Raw genomic sequence first — 24063 nt, 5'->3', positions numbered from 1 at the left:
AGCTAATAAATGTAAGCACGTTCTTAACTTTATATTAACATGTTCATCCATTTTCATGGATGTATGATCTCTCGGAGCTTCCTAGTTTTCTGTCATTCATTGAGTACCCTTGTTTTGTGACTTCTTCCAAAGTGCATCACCTCACACCTTTCAGGAATAAATTCCATCTGCCATTGATCTGTGCTTTTGACCAACACATTGATAACTTCTTGTAACCTAAAACATGGTCACCCCCTTAAAGATTCCATCAAATGGCTCTCCTTGATCACATCTTGCCCCTCCTGGATTTTTTCCAGTAGTATCCCTACCACTCATGTGAGATTCACTGGTCTGTAATTCCCTGGTTAATCTCTGACAACCTTCTTGAAAAGTGGAACCACTTTAGCTAATCTCCAGTACACTGGCATCTTCTCTGTGGTCCAAGAGGAATTTAACACTGGGGGTCAGAGCCCCTGTAATTTCCTCCCTGCTTCTCACAGCAACCTCAAATATATCTTGTCTGGACCTGGGAATCGTCCACTGTCAAAATATCTGCTTTAGCTCCTCTCCCCTCCTCCCCACCCCCCCCACACCCGCCAGCACCCCCACCCCAGCCCATGTAAATCTGCTCATAGACTTCACTGGACCTCTTCCCAAATTCTGTATCAACATGCTCCTTCTCCCAAGTGAAGTCTGCAGTGAATTCATTTAATACACTACCAATGTCCTCTGGCTCTACACATAGAGAGTGGCTCCTTGGTCACAAATGTGTCTTCTTTCCCTGGTTATCTTACTGCACAGAAATGTGAGTTAACATATAATAGCCGAAGAAGTGTGGAGAGACAAAACAGGCTCAATGGTACAACTTTGAGGAGAGTACAGCAGTAGAAGGAGCTTGGGGTTCATGTGGATGTTTCTCTGAAAGTTGCCAGGCAAGTTGAAACATTTGTTAACGCTACTTGTGGGATCCTTTGGTTTATAAATAGAGGCACAGAGCATAAAAGCAAGGAAGTGATGTAACACTTCTACAAATCATTGGTCAGATCACATTTAGAGTATTGTGTTCAGTTTTGGGCACCTAATTTAAGAAAGGATGTGAAAGTCGTGGAGAGTTCAAAGGAAATCTACTATGCAATGAGGGATTTTATGAGTGAAGGAAAGGTTTAGTGTAATCGGTCTTCTCCTTGACACAGAGAAGGTGAAGAGGTAACCTTATTGTTGGGTGTTCAAAATAAGAAACAACTTTCACAGGGTTTAGGAGGATATTCTGTTTCCACGGGGTGGAAGAGAGAGAGAGGGAGGACTATGGAGAAAGGGCTGAAGATTGGGATTAACTGCTTATCCCTTTTGGAGTCAGTAAAGACATGTGATTCAAATGGCCTGCTTCTGTACTGTAATATCCTACAATCTAAGGTATGTATGGAGAACTGATGTGTGTGTGTGTGTGTGTGTGTGTGTGTGTGTGTGTAGCTCTGTGTCTGTGTATGTACATGTGTGTGAGCTTTTGTGTATATTGGGGGGATGTGAATATGTGGGGAAGAGTGAGTTGGGGGGACGATGTATGTATGTCTGACCCAGTTCAGTTTCTCATCAATGTTAACATCCAGGATATTGTAGTGATGGTGATGAATTGCATTACCATGGATGTCAGGGTTCATGTATAGATTCTGTATTGTTGGAGATGCTCACTACTTGTCACTTTTATGGGCATGATCATTACTTGTCACTCATCAGTGCTAATATTGTCTGGTTTTGCTGTATCTGACCATGAACTGCTTCTCGATCTGAGTGGTAGCAAATGGTACCAGAAATTGCGCAATCACCAACAAACCTCACCATCTCGGCATGAATCAGAGGGAACGTTCCCGAAGAACAAGCTGCAGATCGTTGAGCTATGACACAGGAATGAGGAGCTGATGTTGTGATGGCCAGTGATGGAAATGTTTGAGCTCAAAATAATCATAGCTATTCTCAAATGTGTTCAGTACAATTCCAACCAATGGAAAATTTCGCCTGATTCCAGTCTCACTGAGGCTTGTTGGTATCACACTCAGTCATATGCTGCCTTGATGGCAATGATATTCAAGGCCATATTAATCCAGGTTTCTTGATAATTGAGTACCTAAATATACTTTTTGATATTTGCATATGTAACACATTAAATTATAAATTATAATCAGCACTAAGGTACTTATCTGACCTTTTATTAGGTTTAATGGCCTCCACCATTTCTGTCCACACTGGAAACAGTAAAAGGATGTTGGATTTTTCAATGAACCAGACGCCATCTGTTAGTGACAGCTGATTACCAGTTTCATCACTAATCCTGTAAATATTAACCAGTTTATCATGAATTCACCACAAAGACTTACCAGAGTAATTTCATCAAATTTCAATCCTTTTCAAGAAAGTGCATGTTCCACCTCCTCTTTCGAGATGCTTCCTCCTGAACTAAAAATAAACACAAATCTGAGTTGACAGAGAATGACTGTCCACATCCAGAAAGCAGCAAATACACTCACATTGATACCAGCTGCTAAGTTATAATTTTTAAGACAACTAATTAATGGTGCGTGAGTGTCACTGGCTCAGCCAGCACTGATTGCCCATCCTCAAGATGGACAAGGGAGAGCCAGTGGATATAGTGTACCTGGACTTTCAGAAAGCCTTTGAAAAGGTCCCACATAGGAGATTAGTGAGCATAATTAGGGCACATGGTATTGGGCGCAATGTACTGACTTGGATTGAAAATTGGCTGACTGACAGGAAGCAAAGAGTAGTGATAAACGGGTCCCTTTCGGTGACCAGTGGGGTATCACAAGGTTCAGTGCTGGGACCGCAGCTGTTTACAATATACATCAACAATATAGATGAAGGCATTAAAAGTAATATTAGCAAATTTGCTGATGACACAGAGGTGGGTGGCAGGGTGAAATGTGAGGAGGATATTATGAGAATACAGTGTGACTTGGACAGGTTAGGTGAGTGGATGGATGCATGGCAGATGCAGTTTAATGTGGATAAATGTATGGTTATCCACTTTGGTGGCAAGAACAGGAAGGCAGATTACAACCTAAATGGAGTAAAGTTAGGTAGAGGGGAATTATAATGAGTTCTTGGTGTTCTTGTGCTTCAGTCAATGAAAGCAAGCATGCAGGTACAGCAGGCAGTGAAGAAAGCTAATAGCGTGCTGGCCTTCATAACAAGAGGAATTGAGCCTTAAGGATATCTTAAAATTCTACATCCACTGCCTTCTGAGAAAGGGAATTCCAAAGATTCACAACCCTCAGAGAAAAAACTGTTTCCTCATCTCTGTCTGAATCTAATTCTAGATTCTCCCAAAAGAGGAAACAACCTTTCAACATTCGCATGATCAAGTTCACTCATGGACTTACATTTCAGTGAAGCAAATCAGGACTCTGAACTTCAGAAAATACAGGCCTGTCCATCAGGTCCTCATACAGCAATCACTCATTACAGTTGTTAGTCATGTAAACCATTTCTGAACTGTTTCTAATGCATTAATATCCCTCTCTGAGTACAATGACCAATACTGTAAACAATGCCCCAGATGCAGCTTCACCAATGTCCTGTGTAACTGAACCTCCTCTTGCATTCAATTCCCCTCGCAATAAAGCATAACATGCTTATTAACTTTCCTGATTACTTTGGGGTTATACCTGAGTTTTGGCCCTTCTGTGTTTCATGAATAAGGACACCCAGAACTCGCTGCAACTCTTTGCAAACTCTCATCATTTAGATAATATGCTTTTTTAAATGCTTCCTGCAAAAATGGACGATTTCACACTTTCCCACATTCTACTCCATTTGTCAGATCTCTGTCCCTTCACTTAACATTTCCATATACTATATCAGCTCCTTCACAACTCACTTTCCTACCTCTCTTTGTGTCATCAGTAAAGTTAGCTAACAGGCCTTTCATCCTTTCATTCAAACCATTCACACAAATTGTGATGTACTGAGGCTCCAGCACCGTCTCCTGTAGCATATCTCTTGTGACATCCTGCCAGCTTGAAAAAACCCATTTACTCCTATTTCCTGTTTCCTGTAAGATAACCAATCTCTTATCAATGGCAATAAGTTACACCCTACACTGTGAACTTCTGTTTTCTGTAGTAACCTTGGATGTAGCCCAGTTCAAATTCTGGAAATCTAGGTACAATACATTTACGAGTTCTCTTTTCCCCGGAACACAAGTACTTCTTCAAAGAACTCCAATACTTTAACTTGACATCCTTTTGGCTCACTTAACTCACCTGCTTGAACATAAGCAATTTCATTCAAATGCAAGATCTTTTAAACCTGGAAGTCCTGTCAAAGTTCTTGACCGACTTTGGCCCCTGAGCAAGTAATGCCTCAGATTTAAAATTAACATCCTTGTTAGTAACTCTGTGCATGGCCTTGTCCATTCCCTATCTCTGTCACCCTCAATCACATCACGCCCTGGGTTCCTCTCATTCTGGCCTCTTTTGTTTCCCTGGGTTTAATTATTCCACCAGTGGTGGCCATGACTTTGTGTGAAGCTCTGAAATTCCGAACCGAAACCTCTCCTCTATTCTTTCCCAATTAACGATGATCACTTCGATTAACTGTCCTTTCTAATGACACCCTTTATAACTGGGTGCCTAATATTTCTTCTTGAAACTATCTGATTTATCTCAGGACATTTTATTGCATTAAGCGTGTTATAGCGGTATTGAGGAATATAATTAAACGGGAGTGTATAGGCAGTGTAATTTGCTCATACTGTTTGAAAAATCTAGTAGCTCTTGGCTTTGGTAATGGAGGCAGAACGGGCTGAAATAATAAGTTCTCTGAAGCTCTCGCTCTCGCTTCGCCGGGTCCTCCAGTCTCGTTCCTCATTCACTCCCATTGGTTGGAGGACCAGCCCGTGACTGCAGATAGAGCAGGTTCCACGGCACAAGGAATTGTAGGTATTCTACTAGCCATTAGCGAATGTTTTACAAGTAGCTGTATCTGATTCGGGGAAATGATTGGAGAATGGGAATGCAGAATAGCGAAGTTAAAAGTCAATCTTCAACGAACACCATTCTGAATTTCTGGAGTTCTTTGCCAATCTAGGCAATCCGTCTCATCCAATTAATCTGTAACAGAGCAATTCGTTTCCTCTCTGTAACCAGAGCACTGGAGAAACAGCAGCTTTGGCAGCACTTGGACAGAGATTAAAAATGAGCCCAGAAACCATTTGTCAGAACTGAAATTTCTCTTTACAATTGTCGTTCTGCTCTAGTTCGTAGTTTGATCAGAATTCGATAATAATGGCGATTTGTATTACCCAGACCTCCACGACAGGTAGAAAATCATCTATCTTCATGAGCAGAGATCCTTTTACGTTCCAATATTTTGAATTTCACATCCCATCACTCTGTATAATCTGCCAGTCTGATCACAGCTCTCTGCGCTTCTGCTATTTAGAGACTTTACAGTCTCAAGTTTTCAACATTGAATTCGAAACCTTGAGAAACTGATCACACATTGTATATTCTCCATATTTCTTCTGCTCTCCCTGCACCTTCTATAGATGTTCAGCGAACATTCCACATTGCATTCCCATTCTCCAACCATTTCCCCGAATCAGATACAGCTACTTGTAAAACATTCGCTAATGGCTAGTAGAATACCTACAATTCCTTGTGCCGTGGAACCTGCTCTATCTGCAGTCACGGGCTGGTCCTCCAACCAATGGGAGTGAATGAGGAACGAGACTGGAGGACTGCCAGGAACTGTGACTGAATCTGGGGAACTGGTATAGACTGCAACTATATTTAAATACACTCCCAACTGCTCAAGAGCTCGATAATTAATCACAGTTCCAGGCAGAAATGACAGATGAAGTTGGGAACTGAATTATTATTAATAAAGATTATGTCATGTGTTGGGATTGCAGAACCAAGAAATTCTTCGAATATTTTAAATCTGAAATAGTTACATTAAATGTTACAGTCAACAAGTTATGACGCAGTCTCACACAAGATTACCAAATGAATGGAAGAGATTACCTGGTTAAACAGGGTGACAGGGTCAACTGAAAAACGTGATCATAATTTTGACCAGACGCTAAAAGAGCCTGGTTAGGCATTGTTAACCTAATGACACAGGAACTTCCTCCACTCTGAAGACCCTCTGAGCTCCCTGCAGTTCTCCAATTCCACTTCCTTTACACACTTGCCAAATCCCTTCTCAGGTATTATGCTTACCATTATTGGTAGCCATGATTTGGTGGTGCCAGTATTGGACTGGAGTGTACAAAGACAATCACCCGATGAAGGAGCAGTGCTTCAGAACAAACCTATTGGACTATAACCTGGTGTTGGGTAATTTTTGCCATTATTGGTGCATTGATTTTTCAGCTGCCAAGGAGTCAAGCTTCGAAATTCATTCCCAAAATCTCTCCAACATTCTGTAAGATGTGCAAGAGAAAATAGACCTCTTTAAGTCAATGTTTCAAGCATCTGAGAGGCACTTTGGGTGGATTGATATGTGAAAGTAAAACAAAGAACTCCAGATGTTGGTTATCTGGAACAAGACGAGATGCCGAATTTCTCCACATTTTGTGTTTTTGCACATTCTGTAAAAGTTTGTATGTAAGTGCAAGATATTGCATTATGCTGAGAGGATCAGATGTTCTGAATTTTCGGACCATGACGACCACAGTGATGTTCAGACTGGAAATTTAAAGCAGCCATTTAACTTTCAATCAGGATTAGATCCTTGTTCGACCCTAATCTCTGATTTGACAACTTCGTTGTTCTGGCTGACTCTAACGCCAGTTGCAAAAGAGCTTGTGTTCCAGGTTCAGGAGCTGTGAACCATGTAGGAGGCCGCCTGTGACACATTCCTTCCTCACTCCTGGAGCTGAGGACCAGCTGGTGAACGTGAAAACACTGCGCATGCTCAGGATTATTTCGACTGTTTCTGTCTCTAACCAGATCACCTCGGGCCAGGGGGTGATCGACGGCAGATCCGGTCAATAGAAAGAGAGGTCGCGTGCGGAGGACCCAGAGGGAGTGGTTCTCCAACCAATCGGAGTGAATGAGGGGCGTGACTACAGGGCGATTCTTGATATTCCTCCTGCTGGAGTTTGCGCGCAGACGCAGTGTCGCTGTTAGTGAAATGCTCAGATAATACATTGAAGGTATTAGGTTAAAGTCTGTCTGTCTGTGTCCCAATGTTCAGACTGATTCTATTTCTAATCTTAGAGGGATTCATGCAGTTTTTGAGCAAACTAAAATGTAATTGTAAGAAAAGAAAGTATCGACTGGGAGGTTCCATGAACAACTTGTGCACAAGTGTGCTTCCAGATTGAACTTCCTGCTCCCGCTTTTACAGCAAACGGAAAAAAACCGGCTGCGGGCCTCAGGTGATGAGGTTACTGCCACCATCTTTATTGAGTGCACTGATCTGCGGGACTGGAGGATAATATTCACTGTTCTCTAGGAGAAGATGTAGCAGGGTATAGACGTAGCCTTCCTTTGTCACTGCAAACTCAAACCAAAATAAATGTTTGTCTATTGTATCAGTAATGGACTTTCTCATTTTTTGAATGTTTCCCGTTTTCCAGTTGTCCCTTCACCTGTGAATAACCTCTCCCAAAGCCTTTGAAACCCCAATACCTTCAAAATTAGCCTTATCCAATTTAGAAATGCATCTTTTAGATCAGGAATATCATTTTTCATCACTATTTTAAAACTAAGAGACTTATGATCATTGACCCCAAAGTGCTCCCCACAGACACCTCAGTTACTTGCATAGCCTTATTTCCGAAGAAAAGGTCAAGTCTTGTTCCTTCTCGAGTCAGTACATCCACATGCTGAATAAGAAAATTTTCTTGTATACACTTAAAACATTCCTCTCCATCCAAGCCCTTAACATAATGACAGTTCCAGTCTATGTTTGGAAAGTTAAAATTCCCTACCATTAACACCCTATTATTCTTACAGATATCTGAGATCTCCGTTCAAATTGACTTCTCAATTTCCTGCTGACTTTTGTGGGACCTGTAAGACAATCCCAATAAGGTGATCATACCCTTTGTTAGAACATAGAACATAGAACAATACAGCACAGAACAGGCCCTTCGGCCCACGATGTTGTGCCGAACTTCTATCCTAGATTAAGCACCCATCCATGTACCTATCCAAATGCCGCTTAAAGGTCGCCAATGAATCTGACTCTACCACTCCCACGGGCAGCGCATTCCATGCCCCCACCACTCTCTGGGTGAAGAACCCACCCCTGACATCTCCCCTATACCTTCCACCCTTCACCTTAAATTTATGTCCCCTTGTAACACTCTGTTGTACCCGGGGAAAAAGTTTCTGACTGTCTACTCTATCTATTCCTCTGATCATCTTATAAACCTCTATCAAGTCACCCCTCATCCTTCGCCGTTCCAACGAGAAAAGGCCGAGAACTCTCAACCTATCCTCGTACGACCTACTCTCCATTCCAGGCAACATCCTGGTAAATCTTCTCTGCACCCTCTCCAAAGCTTCCACATCTTTCCTAAAGTGAGGCGACCAGAACTGCACACAGTACTCCAAATGTGGCCTAACCAAAGTCCTGTACAGCTGCAACATCACCTCACGACTCTTGAATTCAATCCCTCTGCTAATGAACGATAATACTCCATAGGCCTTCTTACAAACTCTATCCACCTAATTTCTCAATTATACCTAAATAACTTAACTCAGTATATTCCCAGGATATCTCACTATCGACAGTACATATAATGTTATCAGTAACCAAACATGCCACTCTGCACCCCCCTCCCCCCCCCCCCCCTCCCCACGTACACACACACCCCTCTCCATCCTTCATATGAGCATCTATACCCTGGAATATTAAGCTTCCAGTCCTGCCAATCCCAGGGCCATGTTTCTGTAATAGGTATGGTATCCCAGTGCCATATTCAGAACTATTTCTGGTATCATGCTGTTATTTAAGAAGCTTGACCCATTTGATTTTTTATTTAGAAAATGGCTGCCAGCATGGAGTCCTAATTAAGCACCTTGAAGATTCTCTGAAACATCTGGGAACTATCAAAGGAGCCATGACCACTTTGCAAGTCGAGTAGTAAGCAATTTCATGATTCTGCAAGGCCTGAGTGAGTGCCATTTGCCTTGTGTGCAAGAGTAAAAGCAGAAATCAGGGGGCTGGAAATTGAAGAAATTGTAAACCAGTCCAGTTTGCAGGATGGGCTGTGTGAGTCTTAACAATTGTGAAGCTCGACAGATCAGATCAGCTTTGTGGGGATATTAAGCAAATGATAAACTGCTTCTCACAGCTGGATAAATACCCAGTCTCTCACATAGAGAATTTATACACAAAGCTGGTGAGGATGGGGCTTGGCGCTGCTGCTGCTGTCCTTCACAAAGCTGGACATGCTTGCATTTATGATTAAATGGGGATTCCCAGAGGTGTGCTACAATTAATATCCATAAGGGTCTGTATTAATATGTGAGACTGCCATTTGGGGTGTCATAAGCCTGTGCCATTTTTAGCAGACCCTGGAGTACATTTTACAAGATCTATTCTAGGTTGCCATTTATCTGGATGAGGGGCTAATAACAGGGAAGAACAATAAAGAGGACTTACATAACTTGTACCTAAACCATAAACATTTCCCCAAGGCACGCATATGCCTTAGAAAAGAAAATTGTATGTTTCAGGCACCCCAACTACCTACTTGGGCTACAGAGTTGACAAGACTGTGTTACAGCCATTGGAAGGAAAAGTGAGAGTAATCAAAGGTGCCTAAAAATCACATCCCTGTTCTGGAGTTTCAGTCTTTCCTTGATTTGATGAGTTATTACAGAAAGTTCATCCATAATCTGGACTCCATTCTTCTCCCCTTATATCTGCCATTGAAAGAGGTCAGCCTTAGAAATTGTCTCATAGTCAAGAGTAGCCTTTAGGGAAGAGAATAAACAGCTATCATCAACTTCGGGATGTTGGCAGCCTATGATCCCAAACAAGATCTGGTGTGATGCCTCCTCTTCTGGTATTGGGGTAGTGTGGCTCACAGGTTGGTTCAATGGATAGGAACAGCCAATAGCCCATGCTTCCTGGACATTAGCTGATAAGAGTGCAAATAGACACAGATAGTGAACAAAGGTTTGGCAGTCTTCTTTGGTGTGAGAAAGTTCCACTGATACCTTTGAGGATGTAAATTTGTGACAGTAATGAACCACAAATCCTTGCTCGAGCTATTCAAAGAGGACAAGATCATATTGGCCTTGGCTTCAGGTCACATTCAGCGGTGGTCTGTCATTCTAAATGCATATAATTACAGTTGGAACACCATCCAGAAGCCAAGTCGCAAAAGCAAATGCATTGAGCTGCCTCCCACTGTCAGATATATCAGCAATGGTGCCACCACTGGAAGAGTCTGTTCTGGTTTTAAACTTTCTGGACACCCTTCCAGTCACCACTGACAATATCTGACTGTGCCCGCAAAAAGATCTGTTGCTGTCAAAATTAGAACAGTTGGTATTGATAGAGGCAACAAAAGTGCCACAACAACCTGAATTGAAACCTTTCAGGATCACCGAGGGGTGTCCAATATGAAGATGTTGGTGAGAAGTTATGTTTGGTGGTCAGGATTTAATGCAGAGAAAGCCACATTAGGGGGCAGTTCCCAGAATGCTAACAAGAACAAAGAGTACCACCAGCGGCGCCACCATATTTGTGGGAATGGCTGAGACTCAGTTACATATTGAGTACACAGGTCCTTTCATGGGCTCAATGTTCTTAGTCATTGTGGATGTCCATTTAAAATATTTGGATGTGCATAGAGTTCAATTGTCGATCATGGGAACAATGTTAGAAAAGCTGTGAGAATTGTTTGCAGTACACGGGCTCCCAGAAGTGCTGGTCACAGACATCGGGCCATCATTTATCAGCTGGGAATTTGAGTATTTCCTAAAGTTTACTAAGATTCAGATTAGATTACTTACAGTGTGGAAACAGGCCCTTCAACCCAAAAAGTCCACACCAACCCGCCAAATCACGACCCACCGCCCTACATTTACCCTTTCACCTAACACTGCAGGCACTTTAGCATAGCCAATTCAACCTGCACGTTTTTGGATTGTGGGAGGAAACCAGAGCATCTCGAGGAATGTGCAAATTCCACACAGAGAGTCACCTGAGGCAGGAATTGAACCCAGGTCTGTGGGGTTGTGAGGCAGCACTGCTAAACACTGTGCCACCCACTAGTTGAACAGCTTTTGCAGTGTAAAGTCAGCTCCATACTATTCATTATTCAATGGTCTGGCAGAAAGAGCAGTCCAAACATGTAAAGCAGACTTGAAGAAACAACATACAGTTTCACTAGACACCAAATTGTCCCAATTCCTGTTATAGGACCAACCCTCATACAACTACAGGGATAGCTCCAGCAGAGTTGCTAATGGGAAAAAGACTCTACAGCAGGTTAAATCTGATCTCCCCAGATCTGAGTTGAAAGGTGAAATGGCATCTGGAACACTAATGCCAGACACAAGACTCCTCTAAATAAGAGAGGCTGTTTACTTCAGAGGATGAAATTTGGTGCTGAAACCGCTAAAATGACCCTGCATGGGTAAGAGTGAATGCAAGGTCAGGTTCCATGTTGTACAAGGTTTGGGTAGGTAGGGAAGTTCTGAACAAGCACCTGGATCACATGAAAGCTGCAAATTTACACAACTGATCCGACAAGGCTGTCAGAACCTGTGGGTTCTATCCCTCCATCTAGTATCAAAGAAATCTTGGAATCTGAGATGGCCATGGTGGATATCGCAACCCTGATGTCTTTACCCCCTGAAGGATCATAGAATTCCTACAGCATGGAAACAGACCATTCAGCCCAACAAGTTCACACCAACCCTCCAAAGGGCATTCCACCTAGACCCATCCCCATAACCTATCTCTGTAATCCTGCTTTTCCCATGCTACAGGCAATTTAGCATGGCAAATCCACCTACTGTTAACCTGGTCCAATGAAGGATCCCTAGATGACAGATATAAGCAGAAGTTTTTCTGATCCTGGGCATGAAAAACTGGCCAGAAACAGGTCCAGGCAACGGGCCGTGGAGGGGAAAGTTATGGCCGACTGCCTGCCCCTCTTCTTCGGTTACGTTAGAACCCGGGTGTGTCTGGAGAAGGAGCACGTGGTATCCACCGACACCCTGGAGTTGTTCAGGGAGAGGTGGGCGCCGCATGGTCTGGAGTGCATAATTACTCTTCAGAGAGGCAGTGTGGAGTTGTTGGGAACCTAAACTAATCTAATCAGCAACAAGGAACTGGCCAAGGCAGAGAATGCATGTGCCTGTTTTCACTGGAGAAGATGCAACTGAAATTCTTGATAGAATTTAGGGGAGGGTACAACTGATACAAAACTAGGGGTCAGTGAGCTGCAAGGCACAAACACAGCACAAAAAACCCACCTTTCCTGTGGAACAATAAACCCCAAACCACATGATGTGCAACAACTTACTTTAACCCAAGAATACAGAGTACAAGGAGCAGGAAAATGATGATGACTCAAATCTCTTTTATTGTCAGTTGTACTCCAGTACAAAAGTACAGGAGTACAGTGAAAAACCTTTGCAATGGCTGCATTTTAATAGCGCCATGGGAGGCAGAAGTAGCTAGATATAAATCTTAGAGTAAAATAAATATTGTTATACAAAGAGGATTGAAAGGAAAGTAGTATCATTACTTACACATTGTGAAAGAGATATCAAGTACGGTCCAGTTTTGAAAGGAATGTAAATTATATTCTAGTAAAGAATTCCAGAAGCAGCAACTCATCACATGGTGCCAGGCCGAACATCGTTCCAACCTCTAGTCCTCTCCTCACTGGCACTTAAAAGCAAGGTCAGTCACACTGCACTGGGATTCACCTCCACCTCTTTCCGCCCCAGGATTCCCAGGTATCGACGTTCATAACTCGGCCCATCTGTCGCTCCGAGTATGTCAGTCCTCCTTCACCCCGGGATTCGGCCCATCCATCACTTCTTTCTCCGGAGAGGTTAAGAGTTGTGGGGAGGGGTGTCGGGGGGGCAGACGGAGACAAGACATAGTTCAAAGAGAGGAAAAAAGGAAAAGGGAACAGGCAAGCAGATGTGCTCTGGTTGGAGCGTCTTACCCTGCCACACCTGAACTTGTATATGACAGGAGTCAGAGCTCTGCTGAAGTGGTGTGTGCAGTTCTGGGTGCTACGTAATGAAGAGAATGTGAATGCATTGGACAGAGAACAGAAGAGATTTACTAGAATGGTTCCCAAAACAAGAAATTTCAGTTATCAAGAAAGATTCAGTTGGGCATGGGTTCCTTGGAGGGAAGAAGTAGAATAGGCGATTTGATGGAAGTTTTCCAAATTATTCAGAGGTTTGGAAAGAGTAGGCAAGCAACACTCTTCCCAGTGTGAATGGACCAAGGGCTGCTGTTTTAAAGGAATTTGCAAAACAAGCAAATTCAAGATGAGAGGAAAGATTTTGACTCAGTGAGTGGCTCAGGCCTGGAATGCACTGCCTGGTGGTATGGAGAAAGATTAAATTTACATAGTAAAGAGGGTGTTGGGTAATTATTCAAATAGAAACAATGTACAGGGTTATGAGGAAATGAGAAGGTATTGACACTGAGTTAAAATGCTCAGGGAGCAGTGCTAAACATGATGGGCTGAATGGCCACTTCCTGCACCGTACCAATTCTGTAATTAACCACATCCACAAAATAAAAGGGGAAGATTTTGAAGGTTGAGTGCCCCTGACAGGACTCAGTGGGAATGGTTTGTTTGAACATATCAGACATTGGGACAGCATAAGGTGCTTGTGGAAGCTGTGCCGGGCAGGATGATCACTGAGAGTCTCGCACTCCTCAGGGATACGGTCGCATACGTGCAGGACACCTGCCTGATCAGCCTGGACCAAGAGAAAGCCTTTGATAGGATATCACACAGGTATATGAGAGATGTCATCACCAAAACGGGCTTTGGAGAGGGAGTCTGCAATTGGATCAGACTGCTCTATACCAACATTGTCAGTGCGGTCTCAATCAATGGTTGGGAATCAGATAGCTTCCCAGTCAGATCTGGAGTCAGACAGGGCTGCCCCCTCTCTCCTGCCTTGATTGTGTGCTGCATAGAGCCATTTGCTGAGTCCATCAGGAAGGATGCGAGCCTGAAAAGGGTGACTATTCCTGGCAGCGGGGGCTTGCAGGTTAAGGCCTCCCTCGACATGGATGACGTCGCCGTTTTCTGCTTGGATCTGCTGTCTGTGCACAGACTCATGTGTATATGTGACCAGTTCGAACAGGCCTCAGGGGCCAAGGTAAACCGAGGCAAGAGCGAGGCCATGCTCTTGAGGAACTGGGCTGACCAATCCTCGATCCCCTTCACCATCAGGACCGACCATCTGAAGGTTCTGGGTATTTGGTTCGGGGGGGCTGGGGCGTGCGCCAAGTCTTGGGAGAAGTGTATCAACAAAATCAGGCAGAAACTGGGCAGATGGAAGCTACGGTCGCTCTCCATCGTGGGAAAAAACTTGGTCATCAGGTGTGAGGCACTGTCATTGCTGTTATACGTGGCATAGGTCTTGCCTGTTCCCAGAACCTGTGCTGCTGCAGTCACCTGGGCCATCTTCCAGTTTATATGGAGGTCAAAGATGGACCGGGTTTGAAGTGACTCGCTGTATAAAGATCTGGACAACGGGGGGAAAAATACACCCAATGCCTCCCTCACCCTGATGGCCACCTTTGTGTGTGGCTGCATCAAACTGTGCGTGGATTCCTGGTACGCAAACACCAGGTGTCACTACGTACTGAGGTTCTACCTGTCCCCGGTGTTGCACAGGGTGGGCCTGGCCTCGCTGCTGTGGAACGCTCCGAGTAGTTGCACCATTTTGTATCACCTGTCCTTCATGGAGAAGTTTATGAAGAAAAACACCATTGACCACAAGTCCATCAGGAAGTGGTCAACATGTAGTGTCCTTGAGACCATTCGGGAAAGGGAGAGGGCGGATCATATCAAGCGGTTCTCTGAGCAGACTGTCAAAGCCATTGGCAGAATGCCTCATCGCCAGAACTTTCCAACAAGCACCAAGACATGGCTAGGCTGGTGGTGAGAAGGGCTCTGCCTGTGAGATCCTTCAGTCTGGGCCACCTGCAGGGGGGCGGGTTCAGACTGTAACACATCTCCTTCTGGAATGTTCCTTTGTGAAGGAAGTCTGGAGGAAGATGCAGTCAGGGTTCATCCTGAGCAGCTCCATGACACAGGACTCTGTGCTTGACTCTGGGCAGAACCCAACTGCTTTTGTGACTGTGTACATTGAAAGATATTTTTATAAATATATTTTTTAAAGTTAAAACAAAGTCAACCAATTGCAGCTCAGCTGAAATGACGACCCTCCCACAATCATAATCCAGTGAAGATCTCAAGATCCTCTGATGATGCAGGCTCTCAGCTCAGTCCGTCCTGGGAGACCCACCTTCTGGATCATGGAATCACCCTGTGCCAGGCGATTTTCTTTCCCCATTGCACCTTAGCAGCAGCTGCCCTGAGCTGTAGTGCGTCCCTCAGCATGTAGTCCTGGACCTTGGAATGTGCCAGTCTGCAACACTCGGTCAGGGTCATCTCCTTGTTCTGGACTAACACGTTTCAGACAGATCAAAGATTCTCTTTCACCAAGCAATATTTTGTCTTTAAATAGAAACCCCATTGGGTCATATTTAACCTCATGGCCCTCACTATGTTCCTCCTTTTCACATCTGCCTCCCTTTCCAGTCGCTGTGTTTGACCCAGAGACTTTAATGTTGCAGATTGCCTCTCCCTCCTGTTCCCTTATACTGACAGGAGCCAGCTCCAGGCTCTGATCAGAGACATCGGAGAAAGTTCTCACCTTTTCCCTGGACGATGCCCAGTGGCTTCCTGTTCAACTCCTTGTATTTGTTTGGGATCGTTCAGCGGGAATGATACCCACCCGATCCCACCGGGAATGACCTCTTCCTGAAATTAAAGAGGATGTGGGACTCAGTTCTTACTATCTGGTATTTTGTTGACGATTTTCCACATTTTCCAACAGATGTGTAAAGAATAAACATGATCACAGCAACAGCTCGACCCTGGACACTTACTTTTCAGTGAATTTACAAATTGATCGATGATCCTCGGATTCTGGATTAGTGGTGCTAGAAGAGCACAGCAGTTCAGGCAGCATCCAAATAGCTTCGAAATCGACGTTTCGGGCAAAAGCCCTTCATCAGGAATGATCCCTGGAGCCTTTTCAGACACACGGAACAGGGCCGCCCCCGCCTGGCGGGAGACGGTACTGCGGCCCAATATCATTCAGTATCAATTCCATCCAGCAGATGGCGGTGACACACAAACAAATCCTGGGGACGCTGGAAATCAGAAATAAAATCAGAAAATGCTGCAAATCCTCAGCAGATCAGGCAGCATCTGTGCACAGAGAACCGGAGTTAACGGGCAATTAAACTTTGAGGATATTGCATATCCTGACAGAGATTCTGTGTAATTCCCCTCCCCAATGATCCAAGCATCTCAGGAGAGGATGCTATGCAAATGCAGCATGATCACCCTTCAGTGTTTGGATTTCTCCCTCAGGAATTCATGTTCCGGGTGTAGAGTGAGAAATGGAAACTCAGAGAAATCCCAGCTCCAGACTGGGAAACAGGTGAAGAGATGGAGGATGGGAGTAAATGAAGGAAGGAGAGACACGTGATATTTCATTTACTTTTATTTTCACCATCTGACATTCATATTTAGATCTGATTTATTGACAGTTTGGTTGTGATGTTACAAAGTATAATCGCAGAATTCAATAACACATTCAGTAACATCCTGTTGTCAATGGGAGGTTTCTGACCCCAATCCCTGACCCAGACCCTAAACCCGGGGGTCACTGTGACGTCAGGGAGGCCCCGCCCCTTTAACAGCTGATTCTCAGAAATTTGTTTAAATCCCTGGTCCCGAAGAAAGGATAAAGTTTCCCAGTGAATTTATTCCCAGTGAAGGTGTGGAGATGGGACTTGGTGTCCGCATTGTAAAATGAAACTGTCCCAGATTCATAACTGAGATAAACTCCCACTTTCCTGGGGATCAGATCGATAGGGAGAGGGGATCGAGGAGAGGAGTTTATATAAAACTGATCCTCATTCCGCTCCATGGTCCAGAATCCATTCTCCGGGATCAGACTGACCCATCTCTTCCTCTCCACAGACTCTGAGGCTACTCCCAGATTCCAGCGCCGAATTCCCACCACGTCCACCTCCCAGTAATGTGTCCCCGATGCGAATCCCTCTGATCCCAGGGCAAAGGAACAGGCCCAGTTTGTAAATCTCTTCTCGGTGACAGGGAGACTCCTCCAGATCCCGATCCGTCTCAAACTCTTCCGACACTCAGAGATCTCGAGAGATACACAGAGAATTAGAGACAGTCCCTGGGTTTGGATATGTGGGAGTGGGATGTGTGTGGGGTGGGAGGGGGATGTGTGTGGGGTGGGAGGGGGATGTGTGTGGGGTGGGAGGGGGATGTGTGTGGGGTGGGAGGGGGATGTGTGTCGGGGGGGAGGGTGTGTGTGGGTGGGGAGGGTGGGTGTGTGTGGGTGGGGAGGGTGGGTGTGTGTGTGGGGGGGAAGATGTGTGTGGGTGGGCAGGAGTGTGTGTGGGGGGGCAGGAGTGTGTGTGTGGGGGGGGCAGGGGTGTGTGTGGGGGTGCAGAGGTGTGTGTGGGGGGAGGGGTGTGTGTGGGGGTGGTGTTGGGGTGGGAGGGGAGGTTGTGTAGGTGTGGGGAGAGAGATGTGTGGGTGTGGGAGGGAGCGGTGTGTGGGTGTGGGGGGTGGTGTGTGTGTGAGGGGAGGTGTGTGTGTGTGGGGGGGGAGGTGTATGGGGGGGGGCAGGGATGTGTGTTTGGGGGGGAAGGGGTGTGAGTTTGGGGGGAAGGCAGTGTGTGTTTGGGGGGAAGGGGTGTGTGCGTGTAGGGGGGGAAAGGGGTGTATGTGTGGGGGGGAGGGGTGTGTGGGGTGGGAGGAGTGTGTGTGGGGTGGGAGGAGTGTGTGTGGGGTGGGAGGAGTGTGTGTGTGGGGTGGGAGGAGTGTGTGTGTGGGGTGGGAGGAGTGTGTGTGTGGGGTGGGAGGAGTGTGTGGGGGAGGGGTGTGGGGTGGGAGGAGTGTGTGTGGGGTGGGAGGAGTGTGTGTGGGGTGGGAGGGGTGTGTGGGGGAGGGGTGTGTGGGGGAGGGGTGTGTGTGGGGTGGGAGGAGTGTGTGTGTGGGGTGGGAGGAGTGTGTGTGGGGTGGGAGGAGTGTGTGTGGGGTGGGAGGAGTGTGTGTGGGGTGGGAGGGGTGTGTGTGGGGTGGGAGGAGTGTGTGTGTGGGGTGGGAGGAGTGTGTGAGGGGGAGGGGTGTGTGTGTGAGGGGAGGGGTGTGTGTGAGGGGAGGGGTGTGTGTAGGGGGGATGGGGTGTGGGGGATGGGTGTGGGGGGGAGGGGGGGATGGGTGTGGGGGAATGGGTGTGGGGAGGAGGGGGGGGATGGGTGTTTGGGGGAGGGGGGATGGGTGTGGCGGGGAGGGGGGGATGGGTGTGGGGGGGAGGGGGGTGTGTGGGGCGAGGGGAGGGGTGTGTGTGGGGGGAGGGATGTGTGTAGGGGGGAGAGGAGGGGTGTGTGTGTATGGAGAGGGGTCTGTGTGGGGGGAAGGGGTGTGTGTGTGGGGGGAGGGGAGTGTGTGTGTGGGGGGGAGGGGTGTGTGTGTGGGGGGGGAGGGGTGTGTGTGTAGGGGGTAAGGGGTGTGTGTGTGTGGCGTGGAGGGGTGTGTGTGTGGGGGGAGGTGTATGTGTGCGTGTGGGGCGGGAAGGGTGTGTGTGGGGGGAGGGGGAGGAGTGTGTGTGGGTGTGGGGGGAGGGATGTGTGTGTGTAGGGGGTGGGGTCTGTATGGGGCGAGGGGTGTGTGTGGGGGGAGGGGTGTGTGTGGGGGGGAAGGGGTGTGTGTGGGGGGGATGGGTGTGTGGGGGGGAGGGGGGGTGTGTGGGGGGGAGGGGGTGTGTGTGTGGGGGGTGTGTGTGGGGGGAGGGGTGTGTGTGTGGGGGGAGGGGTGTGTGTGGGGGGGGGGAGGGGTGTGTGTGGGGGGGAGGGGTGTGTGTGTGGGGGGAGGGGTGTGTGTGTGGGGGGGAGGGGTGTGTGTGGGGGGGGGAGGGGTGTGTGTGTGGGGGGGAGGGGTGTGTGTGTGTGGGGAGGGGTGTGTGTGTGGGGGGGAGGGGTGTGTGTGGGGGGGAGGGGTGTGTGTGTGGGGGGGAGGGGTGTGTGTGTGGGGGGGGAGGGGTGTGTGTGTGGGGGGAGGGGTGTGTGTGTGGGGGTGGAGGTGTGTGTGGTGGGAGGGGTGTGTGTGTGAGGGGGTGGGGTGTGTGTGGGGGGAGGGGTTTATGTGTGTGGGGGGAGGGGTGTGTGGGGGGAGGGGTGTGGGGGGAGGGGTGTGTGTGTGGGGGAGGGGTGTGTGTGGGGGGAGGGGTGTGTGTGGGGTGTATGTGTGTGTGTGGGGGGGGTGGGGTGTGCGGGAGGGGGAGGGGTGTGTGTGGGGGGGAGAGTTGTGCGGGAGGAGGAGGGGTGTGTGGGGGGGAGAGGGGTGTGTGTGGGGAGGAGGGGTTTGTGTGTGGGGGGAGAGGGGTGTGTGTGGGGGGAGAGGGGTGTGTGTGTGGGCGAGGGGTGTGTGTGGGGGGGGTTTGGGGGTGTGTGTGGGGGTGAGGGGTGTGTGTGTGTGGGGAATTTGGGTGTGGGTGTGGGGGGAGGGGTGTGTGTGGGGAGGGGGTTTGGGTGTGTGTGTGTCGGGGGAGGGGTGTGTGTCAGGGGGAGGGGTGTGTGTTGGGGGGAGGGGTGTGCTTGTGGGGTGTGTGTGGGGAGGAGGGGTGTGTGAGGGGGGAGGGGTGTGTGTGGGGGGAGGGGTGTGTGGCGGGGGAGGGGTGTGTGTGGGGGGAGGGGTGTATGGGGGTGTGTGTGGGAGTGGAGTGTGTGTGGGGTGTGTGGGGGGTTGCAGTGTGTGGGTGTGGGTGGGGTGTTTGTGTTGGGGGGTAGGGAATGTGTGTGTGTGGAGGGTGTGTGTGGTGGGGGAGGGGTGTGTGTGTGGGGGGGGGAGGGGAGTGTGTGTGTTTGTGGTGGGGAGGTGGGTGTGTGTGTGGGGTGGAGGGGTGTGTGTGGGGAGGAGGGGTTTGTGTTTGGGGGGAGACGGGTGTGTGTGTGGGTGAGGGGTGTGTGTGGGGGTGGGATGTGTGGTGGGGAGGGGTGTGTGTGGGGGTGGGGTGTGTGTGGGGGGTGTGGAACGTGTGTGGGGGTGGGATGTGTGTGTGGGCGGGGTTTGGGTGTGTGTGTGTAGGTGGAGGGGGTGTGTGTGGGGGGGAGGGGTGTGTGTGGGGGGGAGTGGTGTGTGTGGGGGGGGACGGGTGTGTTTGTGGGGGTGGAGGTATGTGTGTGGGGGTGGAGGGGTGTGTGTGGGGGTGGAGGGGTGTGTGTGGGGGTGGAAGGGTGTATGTTGGGAGGGGTGTGTGGGGGGGGAGGGGTGTATGTGTGTGGGGGGAGGGGTGTATGTGTGTGGGGGGAGGGGGTATGTGTGTGGGGGGAGGGGTGTATGTGTGTGGGGGGAGGGGTGTATGTGTGTGGGGGGAGGGGTGTGTGTGTGGGGAGGGAGGGGTATGTGTGTGGGGGGGCGAAGGGGTGTGTGTGTTGGGGGTGAAGGGGTGTGTGGGGGGGATGATGGGTGTGTGTGTGGGGGGCGGAAAGGGGTGTGTGTATGTGGGCAGGGAGGGGAGTGTGTGGGGGGGTAACGGGTGTGTGGGGGGGAGTGGTGTGTGTGGTGGGGGATGGGGTGTGTGTGGTGGGGAATGGGGTGTGTATGGTGGGGGAGGGGTGTGGGCGGAAGGGTGTGTGTGGGGAAGGGCATGTGTGATGGGGAGGGGTGTGTGTGTGCGGGGGACGGGTGTGTGGGGGGATGGGTTGTGTGGGGGGAGGTGTGTGTGTGTGGGGGGGAGGTGTATGGGGGGGGCCAGGGATGTGTGTTTGGGGGGGAAGGGGGTGTGAGTTTGGGGGGAAGGCAGTGTGTGTTTGGGGGGAAGGGGTGTGTGCGTGTAGGGGGGGAAAGGGGTGTATGTGTGGGGGGGGAGGGGTGTGTGGGGTGGGAGGAGTGTGTGTGGGGTGGGAGGAGTGTGTGTGTGGGGTGGGAGGAGTGTGTGTGTGGGGTGGGAGGAGTGTGTGTGTGGGGTGGGAGGAGTGTGTGGGGGAGGGGTGTGGGGTGGGAGGAGTGTGTGTGGGGTGGGAAGAGTGTGTGTGGGGTGGGAGGGGTGTGTGGGGGAGGGGAGGAGTGTGTGTGTGGGGTGGGAGGAGTGTGTGTGGGGTGGGAGGAGTGTGTGTGGGGTGGGAGGGGTGTGTGTGGGGTGGGAGGAGTGTGTGTGTGGGGTGGGAGGAGTGTGTGAGGGGGAGGGGTGTGTGTGTGAGGGGAGGGGTGTGTGTGAGGGGAGGGGTGTGTGTAGGGGGGATGGGTGTGGGGGGATGGGTGTGGGGGGGAGGGGGGATGGGTGTGGGGGGGAGGGGGGAATGGGTGTGGCGGAATGGGTGTGGGGAGGAGGGGGTGGATGGGTGTTTGGGGGAGGGGGGGATGGGTGTGGCGGGGAGGGGGGGATGGGTGTGGCGGGGAGGGGGGATGGGTGTGGGGGGGAGGGGGGGTGTGGGGCGAGGGGAGGGGTGTGTGTGGGGGGAGGGGTGTGTGTGGGGGGAGGGGTGTGTGTAGGGGGGAGAGGAGGGGTGTGTGTGTATGGAGAGGGGTCTGTGTGGGGGGAAGGGGTGTGTGTGTGGGGGGAGGGGAGTGTGTGTGTGGGGGGGAGGGGTGTGTGTGTGGGGGGGGGGAGGGGTGTGTGTGTAGGGGGTAAGGGGTGTGTGTGTGGCGTGGAGGGGTGTGTGTGTGGGGGGAGGTGTATGTGTGCGTGTGGGGCGGGAAGGGTGTGTGTGGGGGGAGGGGAGGAGTGTGTGTGGGTGTGGGGGGAGGGATGTGTGTGTGTGGGGGAGGGGTGTGTGTGTGGGGGGAGGGGTGTGTGTGTGGGGGGGAGGTGTGTGTGTGTGGGGGGGAGGGGGTGTGTGTGTGGGGGGAGGGGTGTGTGTGTGGGGGGGGAGGTGTGTGAGGGGGGAGGGGTGTGTGTGTGAGGGGGTGGGGTGTGTGTGGGGGGAGGGGATTATGTGTGGGGGGGAGGGGTGTGTGGGGGGAGGGGTGTGTGGGGGAGGGGTGTGTGTGTGGGGGAGGGGTGTGTGTGGGGGGAGGGGTGTGTGTGGGGTGTATGTGTGTGTGGGGGGGGTGGGGGTGGGGGGGGTGGGGTGTGCGCGAGGGGGAGGGGTGTGTGTGGGGGGGAGAGTTGTGCGGGAGGAGGAGGGGTGTGTGGGGGGGAGAGGGGTGTGTGTGGGGAGGAGGGGTTTGTGTGTGGGGGGAGAGGGGTGTGTGTGGGGGGAGAGGGGTGTGTGTGTGGGCGAGGGGTGTGTGTGGGGGGGATGTGTGTGGGGTGGTGTGTGGGGGTTGGGTGTGTGTGTGGGCGGGGTTTGGGGGTGTGTGTGGGGGTGAGGGGTGTGTGTGTGTGGGGAATTTGGGTGTGTGTGTGGGGGGAGGGGTGTGTGTGGGGAGGGGGTTTGGGTGTGTGTGTGTCAGGGAGGGGTGTGTGTCAGGGGGAGGGGTGTGGTTGGGGGGAGGGGTGTGTGAGGGGGGAGGGGTGTGTGGGGGGGGAGGGGTGTGTGGCGGGGGGAGGGGTGTGTGGGGGGGAGGGGTGTATGGGGGGTGTGTGTGGGAGTGGAGTGTATGTGGGGTGTGTGGGGGGTTGCAGTGTGTGGGTGTGGGTGGGGTGTTTGTGTTGGGGGGGTAGGGAATGTGTGTGTGGAGGGTGTGTGTGGTGGGGGAGGGGTGTGTGTGTGTGGGGGGGAGGAGAGTGTGTGTGTGTGTGGTGGGGAGGCGGGGGTGTGTGTGGGGTGGAGGGGTGTGTGTGGGGAGGAGGGGTTTGTGTTTGGCGGGAGACGGGTGTGTGTGTGGGTGAGGGGTGTGTGTGGGGGTGGGATGTGTGTGGGGAGGGGTGTGTGTGGGGGTGGGGTGTGTGTGGGGGGTGTGGATCGTGTGTGGGGGTGGGATGTGTGTGTGGGCGGGGTTTGGGTGTGTGTGTGGGGGTGAGGGGTGTGTGTGTGTAGGTGGAGGGGTGTGTGTGGGGGGGCGGGGTGTGTGTGGGGGGGAGTGGTGTGTGTGGGGGGGGGACGGGGTGTGTTTGTGGGGGTGGAGGTATGTGTGTGGGGGTGGAGGGGTGTGTGTGGGGGTGGAGGGGTGTGTGTGGGGGTGGAAGGGTGTATGTTGGGAGGGGGTGTGTTGGGGGGGAGGGGTGTATGTGTGTGGGGGGAGGGGTGTATGTGTGTGGGGGGAGGGGTGTATGTGTGTGGGGGGAGGGGGTATGTGTGTGGGGGGAGGGGTGTATGTGTGTGGGGGGAGGGGTGTATGTGTGTGGGGGGAGGTGTGTGTGTGTGGGGAGGGAGGGGTATGTGTGTGGGGGGGCGAAGGGGTGTGTGTGTTGGGGGTGAAGGGGTGTGTGGGGGGATGATGGGTGTGTGTGGGGGGGCGGAAAGGGGTGTGTGTATGTGGGCGGGGAGGGGAGTGTGTGGGGGGGGTAACGGGTGTGTGGGGGGGAGTGGTGTGTGTGGTGGGGGATGGGGTGTGTGTGGTGGGGGATGGGGTGTGTATGGTGGGGGAGGGGTGTGGGCGGAAGGGTGTGTGTGGGGAAGGGCATGTGTGATGGGGAGGGGTGTATGTGTGCGGGGGACGGGTGTGTGGGGGGATGGGTTGTGTGGGGGGAGGTGTGTGTGTGGGGGGGGAGTTGTGTGTGTGGTGGGGAGGCGTGTGTGTGCGGGGGAGGGGTGTGTGGGGGAGGGGTTGTGGGGGGGAGTTGTGTGTGTGGTGGGGGAGGCGTGTGTGTGGTGGGGAGGCGTGTGTGGGGGGATGCGTGTGTGGGGGGAGGGGTGTGTGTGTGTGGGGGCGTGTGTGCGGGG

General features: G+C 50.6%; 1 protein-coding gene and 1 pseudogene across 1 annotated transcript in view; both read right to left on the bottom strand.

Annotated features, from left to right (window-relative positions):
• Nucleotides 1–24063, bottom strand: part of LOC140455262 (zinc-binding protein A33-like) — a 260630-nt gene that overhangs the window by 12499 nt on the left and 224068 nt on the right. The window lies entirely within an intron of this gene.
• LOC140455258 (zinc-binding protein A33-like) overlaps nucleotides 16842–24063 on the bottom strand; it is a 50102-nt pseudogene continuing 42880 nt past the window's right edge.

This window comes from Chiloscyllium punctatum, chromosome 30 (genome assembly GCF_047496795.1).
Source record: "Chiloscyllium punctatum isolate Juve2018m chromosome 30, sChiPun1.3, whole genome shotgun sequence".
Classification (NCBI taxonomy): domain Eukaryota; kingdom Metazoa; phylum Chordata; class Chondrichthyes; order Orectolobiformes; family Hemiscylliidae; genus Chiloscyllium; species Chiloscyllium punctatum.
Note: the sequence above shows the minus strand (reverse complement) of the source record. Positions and strands in the feature narration are given on the sequence as shown.